Consider the following 18,715-nt stretch of genomic DNA (forward strand, 5'->3'; position numbering starts at 1 on the left):
AAATTATGACCATATGTTGGCAAAATTAGGGTAATTCCATCTGAAAACCAAAGTTGCTTTTGGGTACCTGAAAAGTCAGAAAGAATTTAGAGATCTACTTTCTATGAATAAAATGACTTTTAAAAAAAGTTGCTGATATTGAAAATTAATGACATTTCCATGAATTGCATTCACTTATTTAATCATTTAAACTATTTATGAACACCTACTATGTATTAGAACCTTCTAGTCAGTGAGGAATCAGTTATGATTAAAGGATGCCTAATCTCCGCCCCCAAGGAGCATAGAGCATAGTGGGAGAGAGAGATAAGAAAGATTACAACACACTTGATGCAAATGAACAAAGTACCAAAACACAGAAGAACGGCCTCATCTCAGATTTGATGATTCAAAGACAGCTTCCTGAATGAAGTCATCTTAGATGGGAAAAAATATGGAGAAGGAGCTAATTGATCAAAAAGTGGAGGTAATAGGAGGCCAGGAGATGTCTGTTATGTGGAGCCTCATGCTGTCCAATTATGTCATGACATTTTTTAAAGCAAGATAAGCAAATAATTAGAGCATTAAGAAGAGGTAATGATTTTTTTCTTGATAAAACAATATATCTTTGAATTTTCTAAGACAAGTATCTATTTGTCTTTCATGAGTTTTAGTCATTCATTCACTCATTCTCTCAACATATAATTATCAAGTTCTTTCTATGTGCATGTACCTTTCTTGGCAAGAAATTATAGTGAGCTTTCTGCACTAAGGGAACTTACCCTCTCAGGGTGAGACCAAAAAAATACATACAAATTAAATAAATAATACAGTGTTAGAAAGGGATATATGCTATGGGGGGAAAAATTGATATGTGGAATTTAAAAAAAAGAAAGGCCAGGGTGAGGGAGGTTGTGGATGTGTGCTGCGTGTACGTGTGAGTACTTGCAAGCATATGAATACATTTTTAATAGGGTGGTCACAAAACAATTCTGAAATGGTATTTGAGATAAAAATGTGTTTATGATGCGAAAGTAAGGAGAGGTATGGCTTTTGGGGGGGAAGATGGTTTTAGGCAGAAGTCACAGCAACTGTAAAAGTCCTGAGGCTGGTACCTGTCTGGAAAGCTCAGTGATTAACAAGGAGAGAAGTGTACCTGCAAAGGGAGTGAGTTAAAAAGTTTTGGTATTGCATCCAAAGAAGCAATAAAAGTTCAGATACTGTAGATCTATGTCTTTTACGCTGAGCGAGACAGGGAGTCCTTAGAGGGTTTTGAACAAGGAAGTAATATCTTTTGACATGTTATAGAAATTCCTGTGGCTGCTATGTAGAAAATAAACCATAGAGGTCTAAAAGGGAAAAGAAATGGATTGATTAGGAGATGATTGTCATAATTTAGTTAAAAACTATGGTGGCTTGGATCACAGTGTTGGCACTGGTGGGAAAAAACTGAATTGTAGGTTCATTGAGTTTAGAATAGGTAAGGTTTAGTGATGGTTGGATGTGGCTTGAGGGAGGAAAAACATCAACAAGAACTCCAAGATTATGCAACTCCCAAACATTTCCTGATAATAAATGATTGCAAACAGAGACTTTTTGTACAGGTTGCTTCTCTCCCTTAAGTTTCCTGTCATCAAAGTCAGATACTTAGGACGGAGACATCCTTTCTGTAGCACTTCCCTTTCCTTCTAGGCAAGCCATCCCAGTGTATCTGAGATCACAGTTGTCCACATGAATTTCCCACATCTTTCTTACCTCTGGGGACAGACAGCATAAATGAGACATGCAAATATGATGGTCCCATAACCACCAGGGGGCAAATAAAGTGGTTTATTTAAAAATATAAAAAGGAGGTGGCACTAAAGCGGAGTGAAACTTGACCCTTCCCTTTGTTTCCTAGGGGACCACACCTATAACAAATCTAACCATAAATAAATGAACTTATCTTCCACTCTGTGGGATATACAGGAGAAGAATAGTTTAATGCCAGCCAGTCAGAACAACAGATAAGGATGTCAGAAAGCACTAAAGAGGTTACCTGCTTAGGAAATAAGCCAGAGTCATTAAGGTGATTGCAGAATGTTTTTGACTGGACTATCTTTTTGACCTGATCTATTTGGACATTGATTTGTCTTCATGTCCTTTTTTTTTTTTTTTTTAACCTGACTTCAACAAAGAGACAAGCTACAGGTTGAAAGACCACATGGAGAAGAGGCCAGTTATCCCAGCCAAGGCTTTCCTAAATAAGCCAGTCTGCTGATCTTCAGATATCTAGGACAGCATAGCCAAAACCAACAAGAGTCACTGTCATAGGCAGAATTATGGTCCTCAGAAGTTGTCCATGTCCAAATCCCCAGAACCTATGAATATGTCACATGATATAGCAAAGAGAAATTAAAATTGCAGGTGGAATTTAGACTGCTGATCAGTATTAAGGGTATGATCCTGGGTTATCTGGGTGGGTTCAGTGTAATCACAAGGGTGCCTAAGAGTGAAGATGAAGGCAGAGGGGAAGTCAGGGGGAAGGGAGTGCAAAAAGGGATTAGCCACCATTGCTGGATTGGAGGTTGGAGAGTGGCCCACAAGCTGAAAAAGCAGGCATCTTCTCAAAGCTGGAAAGACAAGGACATCAATTCTTTCCTACAGCCCCCCAAAGGGAACATGGCTCTGCAGACATTTTGATTTTAGCCCAATGACACTCTGCTGGACTCCGACTTGCAAAACTTCATGCTAATAAATTTGTGTTAAGCCACTAATTTTGTGTTAATTTGCTACAACAGCCACAGGAAACTAATAGAGTCACCTTTCCAAACTGCTGCTGTGTAGGCATGAGTAAGTACTCGGAGGGAAGATGAAACTCCTGGCAGATATACAGACTAATGAGCAAAAGTAGTTTTTTATTATGGGTGAAATAGATAAATGAGATTAATAATACACTTGTGATGAGTACTGAGTAATATATAGAACTGCCAAATCACCACATTGTTAATAATAACATACAAAATAGTGATTATTTTGAGTCACTGAAATTGGGGACATTTGCTACATACACAGCTAAGCGTGTTAGTGAAATGGAATATCCTAACCCTTTTTTTTTTCTTTAAGTTAGAAAACAGAAGGCTCTAGGGCAGAACTTTGAGGACTAAAATTATGCAAATTGATGGGGATAATAAAATAAATTATAAAATGTACTGCAAAAAAAAAAAAGACATTTATTTTTCAAAAAAGAAAGACTGGGTATTCCAGGAGCTGGGTGTTTCATGAAGACACTTTAAATATTAATAGACAACCTTTCATAAATCTTTTATGGATTAGACTAAAGAACAGTACATATGGGTAAAACAAACAGTTCTAATCCCCAAATGCATTCCATCTACCCTCTACTGTGCACAGTTTCAGAGTTTTGATGGGATTGACTTTACATTTGGGTTGTCCTTGGGAGGTCCAGGGGGAATTAACCAGCTGGTTTATTTCTAACCCCTCATCACAGTGATGGGTTCAATTCCCTCTTTCAAACTGGAATGAAATCTCAGACTTGTAGTTGATGGAAGAAGAAGAATTTTCTTTCCTTCTGGTATGATGTGCTATACATATATGAGGTCTGGAATTGCTACAGCCATTTTGCTATCATGGGAGAATTCGATCCTGAGTCAAGGCAGATCCAGAAGAAGGTTAAGCAGTACAAATCTCAGAGAAATAGAGCCAGATCCATGACCAAACTATTCCAGGAACTGGTAACTTTCAATGCTAACCTGTATCCCCTGTATTGTTTAAACTCGTTCTAGTTGAATTTATATTACTTGCAGCTTCTTGACTCTTGTAGAGTCAACTATGAATTTAAACTTCTAATCTATTAATCGTGTGTAAAATAGAGATACAATTTAAATTCTTCAATGAATTGGTATAAGGGATAAAAAAGATAATGGGTGATCCCTTTTGTTATTTATATTTTAGGAAATACTATGTAAGAAAAAAATGGCTCTTATATAGGGAAATGAAAAAACAAACAAACAAACCAACAAACCAAAGCCATCTTTGTATTAGATGAAACGTGAGATCTCTTTAGTTCCTCAGAACCAAATATAAGTGTTGATGCAGGTGAGGGAGGTAAGGGCAATTTCATGTCTATTTGGGAAAGAGGACTAGTTTCGGGAATAAAAGTTAAATGATGGTGCCATTTCCAATTTCACCAAAGATATTTGAGATATTTTGTTAAGAAATTTAGTTAATATGTCTCTATAAAATTGGGACAACTCAGCATATAGAGAAAAGTGTTTTACTGTCATCATCATTATTATTGTCAGCATCTTTAAAATACGTATAAAGAATATTTAATCAAGAATTTTATGATGAATTCTGATTCAATATAAATTCAATATAAAAAAAATCTATCCACATTACTAAAACAAAAACAAATGAGAAAATCAAGGGTAAATTGTTGTTAAACAGACCCTAGTTGTATCATTGAGCCGTTTTCTAACAAAATAAGCAATAGTTGTTTTACAAAACAGTCATGGTTAGTCCTTATAAAAAGTTCATACAGTTTTGACCCAAGAACCTCATCTCATGTGGAATTAAGTGGAAAAGACTGTGAGAAATTTTCTAAACACACTTATTTTCTTTTGTGCCTTGTAATAACCAAGATTGTGAATTCTTTCTCCCTTGATTAAAGACAGTACAGGGACATACAGTGTTGGATTTTATCTTTAAAAGAGATAAATGGTAGGGCTAGAAATAATAAGAGCACTTTAAAAAAGTAAAAAGTCAGACTACATGATATTAAGGTCCCCTACCAAGTACATAAGGTGTGATTCATAGTTTTAAGGGGCAAGCCACTGATGTTCCCAGTCTTAGTCCCTAGAAAAAGAGACATAAATTCAATGAACAACTGAGTGACCAGCTTCTTTTTGAAAGTATCAATATCAGCATAACATTGGGAAATTAAAATCACTCATTCGATCTTTGAATTCCTTTATTCTCACACATATTTTTAAATTGTTTAAAGTGGACCAAAACAAAAATAAATAAATCACTAAGCTACCACCACAATTCCCACTACTATCAATAATAACATTAAACACTACTAATTTACTCTTTAGAGACAGGTTTTTTCCCTCCTAAAATAGAAATATTTCCTTTTATATCTATAGCATATAGAGGTAGTTAAATATATCTAATAACAAGGGAAGCCTTGTTAATATGAGTAGACTGTTGATGACAGAAATTATAACCTGAAAGATTAATAATTTATAGGATAAATGAGAGTTTTTACCTTCAAATATCATTTCCTATTTTATTAGGGAAAGATAAAAACTAGCTAAAAAATAGACCCTCTGTATTTGTGAACTTTATTTAATTTTTTCAAACTTTTCACATTGGCACACAGTGTTACAGTAGTTTCAGGTATAAAATATTGCGATTCAGCATCTCTGTGTGTCATGCTCACCACAAGTATGGCTACCATCTGTCACGATACCATGTTATTATAGTATTATTAACTCTATTCCCTGTACTATACTTTTAATTCCCATGACTTACTCATTCCATTACTGGAAGGCGGCATCGCTCACGCTTCTTCACCCCTTTTGCTCATTTTTCCAACTCTCTTCCCTTTGTCAACCATCAGTTCATTCTGTGTATTTGTAGACTTGATTCTGCTTTTTGTCTGCGTATTTATTTCTTTTGTTTTTAGATTCCACATATGGGTGAAATCATATGGTACTGACCTTTTCACTTAGCATAATATTCTCTAGGTCCATCCATGCTCTCTCGAATGTTAAAAATATCATGTTTTATGGCTGCATAATATTAGACACACACACACACCTTGTTTGTACTTTTTTTTTTTTTTTAAGAGATAGAGAAAGAGTGAAAGCCGAGTGGGGGGGTTCTGTAGGGAGAAGGAGAGAGAGAGAGAATCTTAGCAGCCTCCATGATTCGATCTCATGACCCTGAGACCATGACCTGACCCAAAAGCAAGGGTCGGGTGCTTAACTAGATGGTGCTGATGGAGCCGCCCAGGAGCCCCTACTCATCTACTGATGGACACTTAGGTTGCTTCTGTACCTTGGCTGTATACAGAATGGTGCATATATCTTTCTGAATTAGTGTTTTCATTTCCTTTGGGTAAATACCCAGTGGTAGAATGATTGGGTCGTATGGTATTTCTATGTTTAATGTTTTGAGGACCTTCCATACTGTTCCACAGTAGCTCTACCAATTTACATTCCTATGAAGAGTGCACGAAAGTTCCTTTTTCTTCACATCCCCACCAACATTTTTTATTTTTTGTCTTTTTTTTTAGTCATTCTGACATGTATTTTAAATAGGCAGATATAACTAAAGCAGAGAAACTACACAGTTGCGATATTTATTTATATTTGGTTCAAACCACAAGTCTAAAGGAAATCATTGCTTTATTCATAATATAAGCATCAGTTTGCAATGCAGGTCATATCCTCAAGCCTTCTACATTTGAAAATTAAATGAACTTGCCTCTCTTTTCTTACTACTGGAGGAAAATTTGTAAAAAAAATAAGATAAAAAAGCAGGCACTCAAAGTATATATTTTTTTTTAACTTTAAAAACAACACATGTATATTTTTTTAATGAAAAACGTTCACATTCTCAAAAAATTTCATCAAGCTAGATGCTTGTTTTGATAAAGAAGGTATCGGTATTATTGTGTCAAACTTCAATATAAATAAATTGCTCTGATTGTAATTCAATGATGTATCAAATATACTGTCAATTATTAATAAAATTAGATATACCAAAGTAAATGAAAATACCCCCCACAGTCCAATAACCTTAAGATATTTCTTTTCTCACTTCACTTTGTGTTAGTATATCACTTAACAATAGACTATTATCAGTAAATATTGATTATGCTATATCAATGTCTACCAAACAAGGCGACCATTTAATAGACATAAAAGCAGTTACAAAATGGTTTATCATCTATTTTTAGTAAATTTACGTGTAAAATACCATCACCGAGTTGATTTGAATGAATGCCTCTACAGATGTACATGTGATAGAGGAGGTAAAATAGAGAAAAAAAAAATGATTGGAAGTGAAAAAGTCAATCCATACTATCATTCAAAGATGAATCTGATGCTTTGGCTGATGAAATTAATACCCAGTTGTCATTAATTTCTTTCTAATTGTCTTACTTTATTAGACCTAATTCTTATTCTTAATTCTTCAGTGGGAAAATAAAATCCTCTATGGATGAAGCACGTCTTCAACTCTACTTTGTCTTCAGAATGCTCAATAGAGAATAATGAATGCAGGAGGTACTAAATACAGACTTGGTGTCTGAATGCATGGTAGGCAGTTTTGGGAAAATAACATGAACAAGTCATTCCAATAAGCTGTGTAAAAATGTTTCAGTATTCTAGGTAAACTTTTTTTTTAAAATGTAATAGAGGATTCATGCATATTCTTAATTTAAACGTTATTTTACATCTGCAGTTTCACTCTTACACCACATCTAAAGAGGACACTAAGCCGATTTACAGGATACCAGGCCATCGGGAAGTCTTTCTGAACTCTGCTTTCAAGGACTGGTAATAAAGGGCAATAGCACTTCAGAGTAAGGTTTTAAAGAAATTGATATTCAATGCGTATCATTTTACAACATGCATCTTTACTAAGTTCGTACCATACATGCCAATGAGACAAATGATTGAATAGGTCAAATGCTGAGCTGCTCTGATTCTGAGCTGAGCCCCAGAAGCAATGGATCATTGACCATGTATCTGCTGAACAGGGTATCAGTTTGCAACTGGAATTGACACAAAGAGTGGACTTTAAAACCAATTTGCCAGTAAGCAATGGGCAGAATAGAGTTTCCAGATTAGAGAAAAAGAATGGTATTAACAAAATCATTGCTGGTATAAAAACAGAATGCAGATATTTTTATAGAGAGATTTATGGAAAAGCAATATCAAACAAACCTGATTACGGAGGTTCTTATTATTTGCCTAAAGAGGAAGGATAGGAAACAAGTATCAGAATCTCTTGCAAGTATAATTTTCCTTAAAATGGGGGCCAAACACACCTTGCAGCAGAATCATTAACTGTGTGTGTCTGTGTATGCGTGTGTGTGTGAGAGAGAGAGAGAGTGAGAGTGAGAGAAAGAGAGAAAGAAAATATATAGATTCTCGGGCTATAGATACACTGAGTCACAAATTTAGGGTGTGGAGTCCAAGAGTAAGAAATCTTTAAAAACACGGAGAGTGAAAATACCATGTATTAGCCTTAAATAGCACACCATTATTACATAAAATTCTTCTCTAGAATAGGTTCAGTCTTACTCAATGAATCATTTTGTCAAAATTAGAATGTTTAAATGTTTAAAGAAGAGAGATTAATAAAGTAGACGGGCTACCTAAGTGGTGGACCTTAAATAATATCTTATTTCTGAATCCTAGAGAACCTAAACCTATGAATTACTCTTGGGATTCTGCATCTGGATCCTTAAAAGTAAGTAAATAGATAGAAGACATTCACAAACAAAAACTTGTCATAAAATTATTTGAAGAATTTCAAAATTCTTTAAAACACCCCTGGTGGTTCAGTGGGTTAAAGCCTCTGCCTTCAGTTCAGGTCATGATCCCAGAGTCCTGGGATCAAGCCCCGAATCAGGGTTCTCCGCTCAGCAGGGAGCCTGCTTCCCCCTCTCTTCTCTGCCTGCCTCCCTGCCTACTTGTGATCTCTGTCTGTCAAATAAATAAATAAATAAATCTTTAAACACACACACACACACACAAACACAGACACACATTCCACATCAAACTTCACTACCAGGAATTGAAATTACAACACTAATTTGAATAATACAGAAACCGTCAAAATCATTCATTAATTATTTCAAAAAACAGAAGTGTGAGGCACTGTTGTGACCCCAAAGGGAAGATTCCAGAAAAACAGCCGAGAGAAGTTACAGTCATTGTAACTAAAAGAGTTAGTTGCAGTCATTGTGCTCTGTGTTATGTTAGAGACGCATGTGTGAAGTGAAGAGCAGAGAAAGCTTTTCTCAAGGAAGCAGCAGTTTAAGCAGATTTGCAGCCTGAGCTATCTCGGATGAGGATATAAGAAATTGGGCTTCAGGGGAGGAATAGCGTGTGCAATATTTCCTGGGGAGTCGGAGTGTTGTGGCTCTAAGGTAAGAATTTCTTGGTTTAGATTCCTATTCCCTCACTTACTAGATTTGTGACCTTGGTCAAATCACTTCACATCTTTAAACGTCAGTTTCTTCATCCTAAAAATGGGAATAATAATAATATTATGTCATGAAGATATTGTTAGGATCAAAGAAGAAAATACAAATAAAGGTCTTCACGTGACCATGCACACAATAAATGCCGAGACATGTCCGCCATCACCGTGTCTACCGTGTCACCACAGCAGGTAGAAGGGAGACAGAGAAGCAACAGAAGACTCTGGAGTGCTTTTGTAGAAACCAGGTGAACCTTTAGCAGATTTCTAAAGCCACTGAACCCAGCAAGAACTATGATGGCTTCTGAAAATATTAAATATTGCAGCCCATCCACTTAAGCCTTATTAAATAAACCAGAGATGAATTATGGACAGACTAATCAGGGTTTCATCTTTGAGCTTTGTTTTCAAAACACAAATAGGCATAGGAATAAGCACAGAATTTGAACCTCACTTAAGCCAAGTTTCAACTTAAATGGGAACCTTCAGTTGGCAAAATTAGAAGCTTTTCATTGGTAGCTGAAATATAAGTAATTGGTCATAGAAACATCAGCTTGAGGCCAATATAGAGATATCCATGATATTTAATTAAACAAAACATTTGTCTCTTAGGTATCTTTCCTCTGAAACTTTAATAATTGAGCAAAATTAATGTCAATCCACACACAAAAATTATGTAGTTAACAAATTTTTTTTCCAAATATATCTTGATTCAAATAAAATTTTCTTTTTTTCTTTGGGGTTTTTTGTTTCTCTTGTTTCATTTTGTTTTCTAATGAGCTTTCATTCTGATTTTTATTTTATTTATTTTTATGTATTTATTTTTATTTACAACGTATTTTCCCCATTTTGCTCTTACTTTGATATTTTTATTCTTTGTTCTATTGCTCTGGATATTTTTATAAAAATTAGAGAAACTTCAATGCTAATATCAAACTCAATGTTTTAAGATATCATTGAAGATAGAATCAACATTGGAAAATAGTATTTTTGCTTTACTCCTCAAGCTTGAAGCAGTTAGTTTTGTTACCTGTATAATTAGTGGTTATATATGTTTGCTTTTTCTTTTGAATGTTTTTTTTTCCTTGTATCTTACTTCACCATTGAGTTTGTCTGTATAATATTTGTAAAGTTTAAAACCTGTTTGTCCCATAGTTTCTCTCACGGACTGACACTATTTAGAATATTAGTGAAAAGTTTCTTAAACATTATTATGTAACATTTATTAATGCCTTATTACATGTTAGGCATTATACTACTTGTTTTACAGATATTAACTCATTTACTCTTCACAACCATCTATGTCATAGATGCTATTACTTGGTATCTGGGAGGTCTAAGTAACTTACCCACATCACATAGCTAGTAAGTGACAAAGACATTACGGAAACTGGAAACTCTGGCTCCACGATCTAGAAACTTAACCAAAATATTAATCTACAACTCTGTGCAATGGATTCACACACACACACACACACACACACACTTTCTACTCTGTGCATTTCATTTTGGAAGACAGTAAATCTATATTAGGAATATCATGTAGAGAAATGGGAACTGAAAATGTGGTTTACTGGTTTTGTTGGTTTACTGGTTTTGTTTTTTTTTCTGTTTTATGTTATTTTCCTTTTTTATTTTCTATTTTTTTTTTCTAAAAGAAAATTTGTGTATACCAAATGAAATTCACTATATTAAGATTTTAAAATGAAAAAGGAATCTGCTCTTTTGTGTAATCCATGAAAATGGATTTGGGATAAAAGTGGATACATAAGAAAGTATAAAAACCAGGTAAAAGCTTTGCATAGTTCAAAGACGGTAAAGTGCCAAGAGGTGATCCTATTTTATTAACCCAACCCTCAACACCTGAAATACAAATATATATAATGAAAGAAAGATAGAACAAAGAAGGGAGGGCGGAAAGAATGAAGGAGGAAAGGAAAGAAGGGGAAAAGAGAAAGAGAGAGTGTTTAAACCAGCCAGAGTAGATTTTGTTTGCAACTAAGAAAACAGACCTTAAAAACAAAAATTGTTCCCCCAAGAGCAATGTTTCAAGCAACAATCTCTAAGGGAATGGGCGCATAAACCCTAGGACTTGACTTAGTTGTATTTCAGTGTAGCAAGGACCTGTTTTGCATTCGAGGTGGTGATCTAACAATGTCTGGCATATAACAGCATGTTTCATCCCCTGAGGTCCCCTCAAAAAAAGGGCTTCTGGAACATAATATTTTGGGTGACCAAATTCCACCTGTTTTTATACTATAAAAGTATGAGAAATAGAAGAAATATGGGAAGAACTGCCTGTACCCAAGTGCACTGGAGAATTTAAAGAAATAAAATAAGAAGCTTAAAATTTAAATTTTCAGCTCAAGTCATATGAGTTCATCAGAGAGTCTCCCTGCCAAAAGTCCTCTTACTCAAGTGAAAAGGATAACAGAGCTGCACATGAAAGTTCAAGTCTTATTTCATAGAATTCTGGAATTGTAAAAATGATTGAACTTATTGCAGTGACTTATGAGAAAATGAGGCCACTGATTGGAAGAAAAAGTGAAATTCTGAGCAGTGGAATGCAGACATGGGAAAGAAGTCAGATAACTGAGCATATTCTCAACTTCTAAAACTTACTGAGTCTCTCTTGCTACCAGATTCAGCTGTTCCACACCTAAGAAAGTGATTCTTCACATCTTCATTACCAAGCCTACACCTTATCTATGATTGTTAACTGATAGATGGAAGAAATTCTCTTCCTGCCCAAAACTATCACTCCATCTCAACTCAGAATACAAATATTTTCTTGAAAGCTAATATTCTAGTCAATATTGGGGGCAAGAAATTTCCTAGATATAAGAATCACAAGATTCTATGACTTAAATTGGCCAAAGTATAATAAATGTACATAAAAATGAATTTTATGAGTTTCTCACATGCATAAGAGCTGGAAACTATTTAATTCAAGCTAGTATAAATTCATAATTACAGATTCTGGATTCAATGTACTTTTCCAGGTCATTGGCACAAGTGCTAAATGTTTCTTTGATTTTTTTTTTACCAAAATCTGGATTGAAAGGTGTCCAAAGTTAAAATAAATTCAAAAACTGTGAATTCCTGTTCTAATGTAGATGAGAGAATTAAACAACGTGCTGAAAAAGGAGTGTTAAAGTGGATTGATATTTCAAGAACTGTGAAACTACCCACATCTTCAGGAAGGGCCCAGGGACATCTTCTTTATCATAATGACAAGAAATAAATTCATGGCAGTGCCACAATCATAAACAAAATCTCTATAATTTCTGTTCTTTATACTTAACACAAGAGTTGAAGCTGCAGTGAAATAATTTATTGATTTCTATAGGGCACAGGGGTGGCAGAGGCCAAGCAGTAGCACTTGCCATCGGAAGGAGGTGGGCATGAATTTCATAATAGGCAGCAGAATTTGGATGGCAAAAAGTCTAGTACTCTGGCACTCAAAGACCAAAATTATGGTCTGTGCCACTTGATTTGTGCCACTAATGACATGATTTGTGCCAATAATGATATGAAGGTCTGAGAAATACAAATCAAAATTTAGTGAGCTGGTAAGTCACGGTAGCTCACCAATTCCCAGACCTGAGTTAGCTTATACATGGTCCCTGACTTAAGATGGTCCAACTTACTTTTTTTTTTCACTTTAGAGTGTTGCAAATGTGATACACATTCAGTAGAAACCTTACTTAGAATTTAGAATTTTGATCCTTCCCTGGGCTAGTGATACTCTTTCACGAAGCTGGGGAGCAAGCCACAGCCCTGACAGCCACGAAGTCACGAGGGTAAACAACAAACAACACTTAAAAGCATTCTGTACCCAGGCAACCCCCTGATTTTTTTTTCTGCTTTTCGTACAGTAGTTGATAAATGACACGAGTTATTCAACACTTCATTATAAAATAGGCTTTGTGTCAGATGATTTTGCCCTACTATAGACCAATTTTGATGTTCTGAGCACATTTAAGATAGGCTAAGGTAAACTCTGATGTTTGGCAGGCTGGGTGTATTAAATGCATTTTGGAATCAGATATTTCCAACTTCAAATGGTTTTATCATGATAGAAGATAATCATAAATCCAGGAAGATCTGTACATACCCCACAGTCCCTTAAATGAAGAGAAAGGTGATTGTCTTTAAAGAAGGATTGTGTGATAGCAACATATGTTAACACTCGACATCTGCCTTTTAGCTTCTCTGAAAGGCATTTCTGACCATTTCCAAATAAACGGGCACGGGGAGGGGTAAATGCCCAGATCTTTCACAGTTATTGAATGATAACTGAGTGTCTGAGCTAACATTAATCCCTGTGAATTCCAAATACCACTAAGAAACATTGATCTGAGTGGACATTATGCGGTAAGTGATGAATGAGATGCTGTTCTGAGCCCATAGTACCATTGGCACATTGATGCCTTCTCCATCCGACCTTTGATTCTTTCTTCAGGTCACACACTGGTACAAAGTTGGAAGATTTACCTTGCTCTTGGAAAAAACCTCTCTCTCTGAGGCCCATGAAGTAAAATCTGTAAAACTACAGTAATGGCCAAATTAAATATTTCCATCCTACCAAAACAGGAAGCACAAATCTTTATTGTATCTGTGGGGAAATGCAGAAATTAGTGCCACCATAAAAAATATGGAAGAATAAAGAGTGGGGATTATGAGTTTTAATGGCTTGTTTAGTTTGAGTAGAAGACAAACTAATCTTGCCAAAATATGTATTTAATCAGGTGGTGATTACAAATACACCTAATATAGTCTCTCCACTGTTGAAAATCAACAAACATCTTTACCATTGTTTAGTAATGGTCTAATAGGTGACAATAAACTTTTTAAACATCTCAATACACAGAAACCACCAGAAAACATTGGTTGCCACCTTGGCAAGGGCAACAACCTACTTTACCATCTCATTTCAGCATTCTCTTAAATGTCCAGCTCTACAGCAGAATTCTGTCTTCAGGGAATCCTGGTCATCCCAATATCCTAAGATACATCATGCTGGTCAACTACACGAATGGCATCAAACTGAAAGTATTTGATTAAATGGGATTATCAATTACCCCAGACACCTTTACAAGAACCAAGGAATAAAAACCAACAAAACATAGGGGCATTTTTCTTAGTGATATTTCTGTACTTGAGCTTAGCCAAAAGGCCAAGAAACGATCTTAGTGATATCACTGATAGTCTGGGACAGGTAGGGACATCCCCACCAAAATATGTGTTACATTTGCAGCTCATGTCATATCAAACGAACCCTCTGAAGACAGAAACCAAGAGCCTAAGATTGATTCAAAACAAAGTTTGGTCTGTTTTACCTCAGAATTAGAATTCTCTACCTTTGCATATTAAAATGTTAGTAATTGAGGGTTTTGTTTGTTTGTTTGTTTGTTTTTGGTTAGAATAAGCTTATTCTTTCCTGGGATAAAATATGCATTTGTATATATTTTAAAAGTTTTAAAAGTTTTAAATTTTAGCACTTGATAGCATATGCCTAGAGCAAAATTATTTTAAAATAGAAACTTGAACAATATGTTCATAGGAGAATATAATAATGCACATTATTTCATGAGTGAATAATAAAACCTAAAAATATTCACTTTTAACAGAATTTAGTTTTCACACACTGTTTTGATGTATCACTCACTCTCTGTCTACGTATCTATCTATTCATTCATCCACCCATCCACCTAACTAGAAGATAGATATTTTAGATAATAAAACAGAAGAACAACAGAAGTGTTACATAAATAATAATAATTACATAAATACATAAATAATAATTACGTAATCTAAATACTTGATTTTAGAAGGAATGAGTAACGGGTAATTCAACATTTTGAAAGAATGTATTGCATAAAACAGACATTAACTCACTAGGAAGCTGGAGGAACTCAACATCCCTTTTCTAAGTTTAAGAATTTTAAAATTCATGGTTTGCATTTTCATCATTTTATCCACTTTGCAACCTATTTGTTAAAAAAGTTCTTTACATAATTAACTTATTTCCATTGTATTTTCCTATGTGTTCCCCCCCTCCACAGATAGCATTTCTTTATCTTCATGTAAATTACTTTTTTCTCTTTTTTTATCCCTCTCAGATGTGTTTGTTTTTCTTGACCATGAAAACCTTCACGATTTTACAATGCTTTCCTGGCAACCTCAGTACTATTTGCTGCATTTTACAAGGACCATAAAGTCCAACTAATTCTAGTATTCAGCTTTTCTTAAAATTTTATATTTGGGGAATTTTTTGTTTTGCCTTGCTTTTTAAGTAATCTCTACCCCCAACATGGGTCTCAAACTCACAACCCTGATATTAAGAATCACATACTCCATCAACTGAGCCAGCCAGGTACCCCAAAACTTCATATTTTGATTTTATTATTAAATTACCTTGTAAAAAAACATGATTTAAATTTAGACAACATCTAGGGGCACCTGGCTGGCTCAGTGGGTTAAGCTGCTGCCTTCAGTTCAGGTCATGATCTCAGGGTCCTGGGATCACGTCCCACATCGGGCTTTCTGCTCAGCAGGGAGCCTGCTTCCCCCGCCCCCTCTGCCTGCCTCTCCGTCTACTTGTGATTTCTCTCAGTCAAATAAATAAATAAAATCTTAAAATAAATAAGTAGATAAATAAACTTAGACAACATCTTGCAAGAATAAGGTGGGCATCATAATGATATAATGACTGGGAAAGTGTTTTAAATACTGTATAAACATCCATAAATTTGTCACTTAATCACTATCTTCAGTCAAAAATCATTATTTATTTTTACAGACCAATCAGCTAGGGTTACCTAATCAATTTCAGTTCCTAGCTTAATGTAGGATTCTCATCTTGAAAAAAAAAATGCTTGTTTTTCTTCTGGTACTTTATATATATAATGTTGAATATGGACATTTCAGACTGTGCATTGAAATTGCAAAAGATGACTGATGTCAACCTTCTTTGACCATCTCAAATGACCTCAAGGAGAAACCAAAAATAAGAACTGGAAAACCAGTTAAGCAGTTGCAGGCCAGTAATAATCCTGAATAATCCAATATGATAGAAACAGAATGTATTATGACAACATAAGGGTCTCTCATGTGCCTAAGTGGAAATCAGTAAACCTTAATTTCTACAACCAAAAGAATTATACCTTGGGATGCACAACTATACAATGGAGAACCGTTTGCAAAGATGGGTATCCTTTTCCTTTTTTGCATATAATCCTCTGTAAACTGACAAGCTTTGGAACAGTTCTTCGAGCAACTTAAAATACTATCTCCTGGGCTATAGTCCTCAGTAAGACACCGAATAAAACATGTATTAATCTATTTTAGGTTGGCTTTTTTTTTTTCTTTTAGTCAACAACACACTTTGTTGTTGTCACAAAAATAAATCAGAAAATGACAAAATAAATTACAAATCTGAAATGAATCTACTACAAAAGAAATGCATTTCTCAAAAACCCTCCTTAAAAAAGTTTGAAACTAAAGTTAAAATCTGCTGAAAGAAATTTTATATAAAAAACACATATGGCACAAATAATTTGCTTCAGTTTAATGCTTTAAAATATTCAAATATTAAAAAGTAACTATTATAACCCATTTTCCATAATGTCAGCACTTGATAAATGTACAGCAGTAGTGATATTAAATATAAGACATCTTAAGAGTTACTTGAAGTTAACAATTTTTGTGTAAATTGAGGCTTGGTTTGTCTAGAATGGTTAGATACTAAGAAAAATCTCTTCTTGTTTTGATTTTTTTAAAAGGTTTGCAAGGCTTTTACTGTAAGTGTATCCTGAGAAACTGGAAAAAAGCAGCAACCAAAATGTCTGCTCTGAATACAAATGTTTATTTTATATGATAGCCGTGCTTTGAACAGCTGGATGAAAATTATTCCTTCATGGTATTTAAGGTATTTATACATCAAAAAAGCACACTTTGCAGTCTGGACAGACTAGCAAGTCAAAGACAACTAGAGCAAATATTTATTAAGTACATCATCTTTAAAGTATACAGTCATTTCCTATACCTAGTTCATCAGAGAAATATCTTTCAAGTTGAGTTTATGCAAGCCAGAAATCGTTCTCCCTGAGGAGAGATCACTCTTAGTGATTGTTCAAAATGTTTTCAGTATATTAATGGAAGACTCATACACACAACCAAGTAAAGTTGAAAGATGTTGCATGAGAAGCCTGAAATCATATGTTATAAAGCCAATATTTTTCTGATGTGGGAAGGCAGTACACATTTACTGAACACTTGTGACTAGATACTGTGACGGAATATCGACACAAACAGTATTGCCAGCAACTGAGTCTAGAGAGAAGGAAAACTTAATTTTCACTATTCCTATCCAGCTCTTTAACACTTTTATTATTCCATCTTAGGTTACGGAGCAAATGGAGAAAAATATAAAAGATTCACTTAGGGAGGTGGCAAATATATGTGTGCAAAAAATATATGTGTGCAAACTTTTCTCTCACTGAATTAAAAAAAATGCTGTGGACATCTATGCAGCACGGATAAGAATATCTAGAATATTTAGAATAATTCTTAGTGAATTACTCAACTACTTTCATATCATCCAAGCTGCTCTTGAATATTTCCCTCGGTTTAATCAATCAGAAGGAATGATGAATTTAACTGCATGCATTTTCTTATTCTCAAGAGGCAATGACTTGATTTACCTGACACATTCAATAATTCAAATTATATTGGCCAAGACATGGTTACCAACAGCTTTCTCTTGTCAATCCAGTCATTCTACAACCTACAAACTTATACTAACGTATATGAATTAAGTCCAATTTGATTCAGTTGAACACATCTTGTTTCACTGATAAGTACACTGGCAAGGATGTCCTCACTGAAAAAAGTCCAACTGGGGTAGTAATATGGTGACAAGTTTATGCCCGTGGACTAAGAACTGTGGCCAGGGAAAAGAGGGAAGTTCTATTTAATACCTCATCCCACCACATACCTGTTGTTGACAGAAACAAGTCATAAATTACTCATAGGCTTTGAATGATTTCTGCCCCATGATAGGTTGAATTATTAATTTAACTATAGTTTATCTTTGGTTTTCATTTTACCAGAAAAGAAGTCCTCTATATTGATTTGCTTAAAATTGAATATCTGAGAGAAACAAGGGGAGTAACTAGCTCAAGCAGAAATGTGTTCCCTACTCCTTAATAATCACTCCCTAGTAATTCCAAGACCCTCATATGGAACATAAATGTGTGTTCATGTATAGTTCAGCTACTCTAATTTTGATAAGCAGATTATCAAATAAAACTTCATTCTTTACATTTTTATAATAATAATATTAGAAATAATAAGAAAAGCTTATTTCAATGTGCAAAGAAAATTCAGCTGCAATGCCAAATGAACAAATAAACAAGCAAATAGACCTGCTTGGGTTATCTGCTAAATTAATGAAATAAATAAAAAAAACTCAATGTGAACAAAACAACAAAATACGTAGATTTGA

At 34.7% G+C, this 18,715-nt stretch overlaps 1 protein-coding gene across 5 annotated transcripts in view; it reads right to left on the minus strand.

Moving 5' to 3' along the window:
* Positions 1-18,715, minus strand: part of EPHA5 (EPH receptor A5) — a 348,718-nt gene that overhangs the window by 147,986 nt on the left and 182,017 nt on the right. The gene's annotated exons all lie outside the window — the stretch shown is intronic.

The sequence above is a fragment of the Mustela nigripes genome, chromosome 1 (genome assembly GCF_022355385.1).
Source record: "Mustela nigripes isolate SB6536 chromosome 1, MUSNIG.SB6536, whole genome shotgun sequence".
Classification (NCBI taxonomy): Eukaryota; Metazoa; Chordata; class Mammalia; order Carnivora; family Mustelidae; genus Mustela; species Mustela nigripes.